The sequence below is a fragment of the Ranitomeya imitator genome, chromosome 3 (genome assembly GCF_032444005.1).
Source record: "Ranitomeya imitator isolate aRanImi1 chromosome 3, aRanImi1.pri, whole genome shotgun sequence".
In the NCBI taxonomy this organism is placed as follows: Eukaryota; Metazoa; Chordata; class Amphibia; order Anura; family Dendrobatidae; genus Ranitomeya; species Ranitomeya imitator.
Window position 1 is genome coordinate 272,272,469 of NC_091284.1, and position 6,901 is coordinate 272,279,369.

At 46.4% G+C, this 6,901-nt stretch overlaps 1 long non-coding RNA gene across 1 annotated transcript; it reads right to left on the reverse strand.

Moving 5' to 3' along the window:
- Window positions 1-3,346: 3,346 nt before the first annotated feature.
- On the reverse strand, window positions 3,347-4,710 carry LOC138672047 (uncharacterized). The gene is made up of 3 exons (XR_011319548.1): window positions 4,661-4,710; window positions 4,182-4,292; window positions 3,347-4,000 (listed from the first exon to the last, which is right to left on the reverse strand). It is a non-coding gene; the product is annotated as an uncharacterized lncRNA (long non-coding RNA).
- Between the last annotated feature and the right edge of the window lie 2,191 nt (window positions 4,711-6,901).

Sequence of the window (6,901 nt, forward strand, 5' to 3'; positions counted from 1 at the left end):
TGAACGACATCTTTCGGGATATGCTCACCACCTCGGTCGTAGTCTATCTGGATGACATTCTCATCTACTCTCCAGATATAGACTCCCATCGGAGAGATGTTCGCAAAGTCTTCGACCTCTTACGGGCAAACTCCCTCTACGCTAAGTTGGAGAAGTGTGTGTTTGAGCAGGAGTCCTTGCCTTTCCTTGGATATATCATTTCTGCCCAGGGTTTGGCTATGGATCCTGCCAAGCTACAGGCTGTAATGGACTGGCAGGAACCCCATTCTCTTAAAGCGGTGCAGCGCTTTATGGGGTTCATTAATTATTATCGCCAGTTCATTCCACACTTCTCAACTTTGGTAGCTCCCTTGGTCGCCCTCACCAAGAAGGGAGCAAATCCCAAGTTGTGGTCAGAGGAGGTCTCCAAGGCCTTTCTCTCGATTAAGTCACACTTCGCTAGCGCTCCCATCCTACATCGCCCCGATGTAGATAAACCATTCATCTTGGAGGTGGATGCCTCATCCGTTGGTGCTGGAGCAGTCCTTTTCCAAAAGGATGCTCAAGGTCGGAAGCATCCTTGCTTCTTCTTCTCCAAGACCTTCACACCAGCGGAGAGGAATTATTCCATCGGGGACAGGGAGTTGCTAGCTATGAAGTTGGCTTTTTCAGAGTGGAGACACCTCTTGGAGGGAGCTCGCTTTCCCTTCCAAGTCTTCACTGACCACAAGAACTTGGTGTATATACAGACGGCCCAGCGGCTGAATTCTCGCCAGGCTAGATGGTCCCTGTTCTTCTCCCGGTTCCATTTTACTCTCCATTTTCTCTCCGGGGAGAAGAACGTTCGTGCCGACGCTCTCTCCCGCTCCGTAGTGTCATCTGAGGAGGAGGAGGAGGAGCCTCGGCTTATTGTCCCTTCTGAGAGCCTGAGAACTGTAGCTCCGGTTTCGCTAGAGTCTGTGCCCCCGGGCAAGACTTTCGTGCCAGCTAACTTGCGACCGGAGGTTCTCTCTTGGGCTCACTCCTCCAGAGTGGGGGGGCATTTTGGGACCAAGAGGACATCAGAGCTTTTGGCGAGAACATACTGGTGGCCGCATATGGCCCGAGATGTCAGGGACTACATTCAGGCGTGCGTTTCTTGCGCCCAGAATCGGTCTCCTCGGCAACGGCCTGCTGGGTTGCTTTACCCTCTACCGGTGGCAGACAGGCCCTGGGAGATGGTCGGAATGGACTTTGTGGTGGGTCTACCCAAGTCGCGTGGCTGCTCCATTATTTGGGTTGTCACTGACCATTTCTCTAAGATGGTGCATTTGGTGCCGCTTCCTCGGTTACCCTCAGCACGGGCCTTGGCGGTGTTGTTCGTTAAACACGTTTTCCGTTTGCATGGTATGCCTGATAAAATTGTCAGCGATCGGGGTCCCCAGTTCGCATCTCGGTTTTGGAGAGAGCTCTGCCGTTTACTCAGCGTAGAGTTAAACCTCTCCTCTGCTTACCATCCCGAGACGAATGGGTTGGTGGAGAGAACCAACCAGACTCTGGTGACATATTTGCGACATTTCGTCTCTGCTAGGCAGGATGACTGGGCATCTTTGCTACCTTGGGCGGAATTTGCCCTGAACAACGCCGTAGCCGATTCCACTGGTCAAACTCCTTTTCTCCTTAATTACGGCCAGCATCCGCGTGTCCCTGTGCCCATGCCCGTGTCCTCCACCGATTCTAGGGTGGCAGACTGGGCGGTGGAGGCACGTGACATCTGGGACCGCACACAGGATGCTATCCGGGCCTCCAAGGAGAGAATGAGGGTTTCGGCTGACACACACCGGCGCCCCGCTCCGGTCTTTGCTCCCGGCGACTTAGTGTGGCTCTCCGCCCGTAACATCAGGCTGCGAGTTGAGTCCACTAAGTTTGCTCCTCGCTACATTGGCCCGTTTAAAGTTCTGGAACAGGTCAACCCTGTGGTTTACCGTTTGGCCATTCCTCCACGCCTTGGTATCACCGATACCTTTCACGTTTCCCTCTTAAAGCCCGTTCGTTTGTCTCAGTTTTCTGAGTCATCTGCTGGGACATCGGGTTCATCCACGGATGAATTTGAGGTGAATGCTATTGTGGGAAGCAAGGTGGTACGTGGCAAAAAATTTTTTTTGGTGGATTGGAAGGGTCATGGTCCAGAGGATAGAACCTGGGAGCCTGTGGAGCACATTCGGGCTCCGCAGCTCATTGCTGCCTTTGAACGTAGCGAGGCCCAAGGAGGGGGGGGCCCTAGGAGGGGGGGTAATGTTAGGGGTCGAGTTCCCGCTTCTGCACTGGGGGAATCTCGAGCCACTTCCGCTGCGGTCTCCCATTCTTGTCCAGCCGCAGTGGAGCCTGCTCAGCAAGGACGTCGGTCCCAGCGTCTTGCTCATTCTCACTCTGTTCAGAGAGTTAGTGCTGCTTCTCCAGTCTCTGCCATTAAAGTCAGTACTGGTCAGCAGCGAGCGGACTTCTCTGGGACTAAGTCCTTGTCTGCATATACTGAGCATGCCCAGCGTAAGGTCTCCCGTTGGAGATCGAGGGTCATGTGCTCAGGCTCTGCAGCACATTCCATTGGTCCTCTTGGCAGGTCCTAGAAGGGCAAAAGTGCTGTGGCCACTTCCTGTGCTGCTCCTATATAAACTGCGCATGACCGCACGGCCATGCGCTAGTATTGTCTAACAATTGTTGATGTGTGTATGTTGTGAGTGCAAGTCGTCCTTGGAAACCCCTTCCCTATTGAATGTCTGTTCGCGGAAGGTGTATGGCTGCTACCTAGCGCCCGACTTAGCCTACAGCACTAGACACACATCTCAGCGTCCTGTAGCTGTGCCTGCCAGTACGGCGCCGTGCGCCTGCCTTGCGCTTTCCATACCCGAGTCTGGGTGGTTAGTGGCGTCCGTTAGTGCGGCATCGCTCGCACTCTTGTGCACTTATACTTCTTAAGGTTCTCTACACACCCAGTTGCGGTGTTACGCCAGCAAGGGTCTAATCGGGCTCCAATCCCTTCTGGGGTTAAGTCCGCTGACCACTTGCTCGCGCACTAGTGCGGTACTGCGGTCCTGTGGATTAACAGGATCGCTTTCTTCACGCTGGGTGAGGTTTAACCCACGCGTGTATCCTTTAGTGTACCGCCATATTGTCCGTCTTGCTAGCTGCAGGGTCTTTTACCTGCACGGTGGACCTCGGACTGCGAACGCACCTAGTTTCGTACCATCTATACATGGTGCGTTCCGCCAGTCCCTAACACACACACACACAACACACAACACGCACATATGAAAAATGACAATCATTGTATGTGATTTAAAAGACTTTAGTTAGATTTATCAGGTGTGATCTAGTTTGAAAGCCCGCAGTTCCGCGGTAATGTCAGGTGTTGGACATGCATTTAACAGTCTTTCATATGTATCGCAGAAAGATTTTAGTTCCATCTGTGCGAGTTTGCTTTGAGCGTACTGCGCAGACATGTCAGTAAACATTTTGACATGGGCAGCATCCCACGAAGGACGACCTGTGTAAGGTGTATGTACAGCAACTTTCTGCTTTCTACCTACACGGCGCCGGGATACGACGCGTTTCTTTAGAGGTAATACAGGGGCAAAAACGCTAGAAGAGCCTGCAAGAGCAGTATCTGCAGATTGCACAGTCTGGCACACAGGTATATTGAGGGGCTCTATGGGTGACCACATACCCTCGGAGAGCTGTTCAATTTCTCTGTTTTCAGGAGTAACTTGTGGTATGGCGTCTGGGCTATTGGAGGACCGTGTTATGCGGGGCCTAGCGTTCTGCGCTGCCCGTTTCTCTCTTGAAACGCTCGTGTATTTCTGATGTGAAATCTTGGGGCTTGGATTCCCGGGTTGTTTTGGTGCCGCGTAGCATTCATCACGATCCACAACACAGATGGGCAAAAGAGATGTTGCGCGCACCGCCGTATTAGCTCTTTGTGGTTGATTCTCTGCAGCGCCGTATTTACGCCGTTGCAAAACTCGTTGCTGAAGAGGCGACATATCTAAAAGAAAAGATACAAGTGGCGGTTAGCCGCAAAACGGAGCAAAATTGGAAAAGCTAAACGGCGACGCATAGCTATGATCCTGCGTAATATTTGAAAAGTTAACGGGGACAGCTACCCATGAAATCATTGTAACAATATTTACATAAACCTGTATAGAGCAGTCCAGATATATACTTACAAGTATGAAGCGGGAATTGTTCCACAACAGCTCCTGATTTAACGGGCGGCGCAATGCTCAAACTCGCAGAGGCGGGAATATTCTCTTTTTCAAGCTGTATTTTCCGGGCAACTAGATTAGTGGGTGTAAGTAAAAATATAACGATTAGCGAACACAGAATTGATTTTCTACACAAAACTGTAGCATTGAGACGGTTATATATATATATATATTTATATATATATATATTTTTTCAAAAATGAATTTTTTGACAGTTAGCTAGCAGCTGTAAGTAAATAAGAGCATTACACAAAAGTGAGAATCGCCTGTATGGTTTATACAGTAAAAACTATATTATACAGCGCTACTAAATATGCAGTTAGCTTCCAGTATAACACTAACTTATTAAACAAATAACATCCTTAATTATGGTTTAGAGATGCATAGTTAAATATAATTAAGCATTTGCGAATAATAAGACAAGTGTCTTATATACTTACATTTAGAATAGTCCTTCTTTTAGCCTAGTCTGGTTTCTGGTGGATGTCTGTTGTACTGTAGTGGTACAGTCAGTTGTATTTATCCTGAGTGTCAGAAAGCAACTCAGCTGTTAACACCCAGAAACACACCCAGTTACGCCACATCACACGCCTTCTGTTAACACCCAGAACACAGTCATACATGCAATTAATGCATGTATTAACTCAGTATTATACGCGTATAATGTACAGAGTATTGACTCATTCTGATTGAGTCATTATATTATAAGTAATTTATATTAATTATATATTCATGCATTCTTTCTTATTTAAGAGCCGTGTATGTCGCCCGATTGGCGCAATAATTTCATAACGCATAATTATGAGCGCATTGAAGCCGTGGAGCCGCTAACCGATAATGGCCCTGCACTTCACCTCATCATGGGTAACTAGGCGCGCCTTTTTGCTTTTAGATAGGGAAAAATTTCATTGTAACACGGTACAAAGATATTTATCTTTCATGTATCACATGTAAGAAAGCTAAATATATATATATATATATATATATATATTATTATTATTATTTATTTATATAGCACCACTGATTCCATGGTGCTGTACATGAGAAGGGGTTACATACACGTTACAAATAGCACATACAGTAAACAAACTAACAATGACGGACTGATACAGAGGACCCAGGCCTTGCGGGCTTACATTCTGCATTCTAATATATATATATATATATATATATATATATATATATATATATATATATATAATCTATGTTAATATATACTGTTTATGCCGTAAAACTATAGCCGCTATTATCTATTGTATTACACAAATTATGTCATAATAAATATATGCTTAAATTAATAAAACAAATAATAGCGGTAGCCACCAATATAATACTGAATTATTAATATATAGCGGCATAAGTCTTGCTATATTAATTTACACCGCAAATATGTTTATGCCGTAAAACTATATTATACTATGTCAGTTGCTTTAATCCTTTGTCTGTAAACACGAACTACGCGCAATTTCTCATACAGATACTGACACGGAGACATCGCACGATATGCCTGAAAACTGGTGTGTTCCCAAACCATGCGATACGCTGGGTTCCGACGTGGAGATCATAGATGTCAAGAACCCTGCAATTTCATCGCCACCCGATGCTCTTAAAAGACGCGGCAGCTCGTTACGCAGGTGTTTCAAGAATAGAAAAGGTATCTGTTCACCTGGAATACAGGCGATTCTCACTTTTGTGTAATGCTCTTATTTACTTACAGCTGCTAGCTAACTGTCAGAAAATTCATTTTTGAAAATATATATATATATATATATATATATAAATATATATATATATATAACCGTCTCAATGCTGCAGTTTTGTGTAGAAAATCAATTCTGTGTTCGCTAATCGTTATATTTTTACTTACACCCACTAATCTAGTTGCCCGGAAAATACAGCTTGAAAAAGAGAATATTCCCGCCTCTGCGAGTTTGAGCATTGCGCCGCCCGTTAAATCAGGAGCTGTTGTGGAACAATTCCCGCTTCATACTTGTAAGTATATATCTGGACTGCTCTATACAGGTTTATGTAAATATTGTTACAATGATTTCATGGGTAGCTGTCCCCGTTAACTTTTCAAATATTACGCAGGATCATAGCTATGCGTCGCCGTTTAGCTTTTCCAATTTTGCTCCATTTCGCGGCTAACCGCCACTCGTATCTTTTCTTTTAGATACGTCGCCTCTTCAGCAACGAGTTTTGCAACGGCGTAATTACGGCGCTGCAGAGAATCAACCACAAAGAGCTAATACGGCGGTGCGCGCAACATCTCTTTTGCCCATCTGTGTTGTGGATCGTGATGAATGCTACGCGGCACCAAAACAACCCGGGAATCCAAGCCCCAAGATTTCACATCAGAAATATACGAGCGTTTCAAGAGAGAAACGGGCAGCGCAGAACGCTAGGCCCCGCATAACACGGTCCTCCAATAGCCCAGACGCCATACCACAAGTTACTCCTGAAAACAGAGAAATTGAACAGCTCTCCGAGGGTATGTGGTCACCCATAGAGCCCCTCAATATACCTGTGTGCCAGACTGTGCAATCTGCAGATACTGCTCTTGCAGGCTCTTCTAGCGTTTTTGCCCCTGTATTACCTCTAAAGAAACGCGCCGTATCCCGGCGCCGTGTAGGTAGAAAGCAGAAAGTTGCTGTACATACACCTTACACAGGTCATCCTTC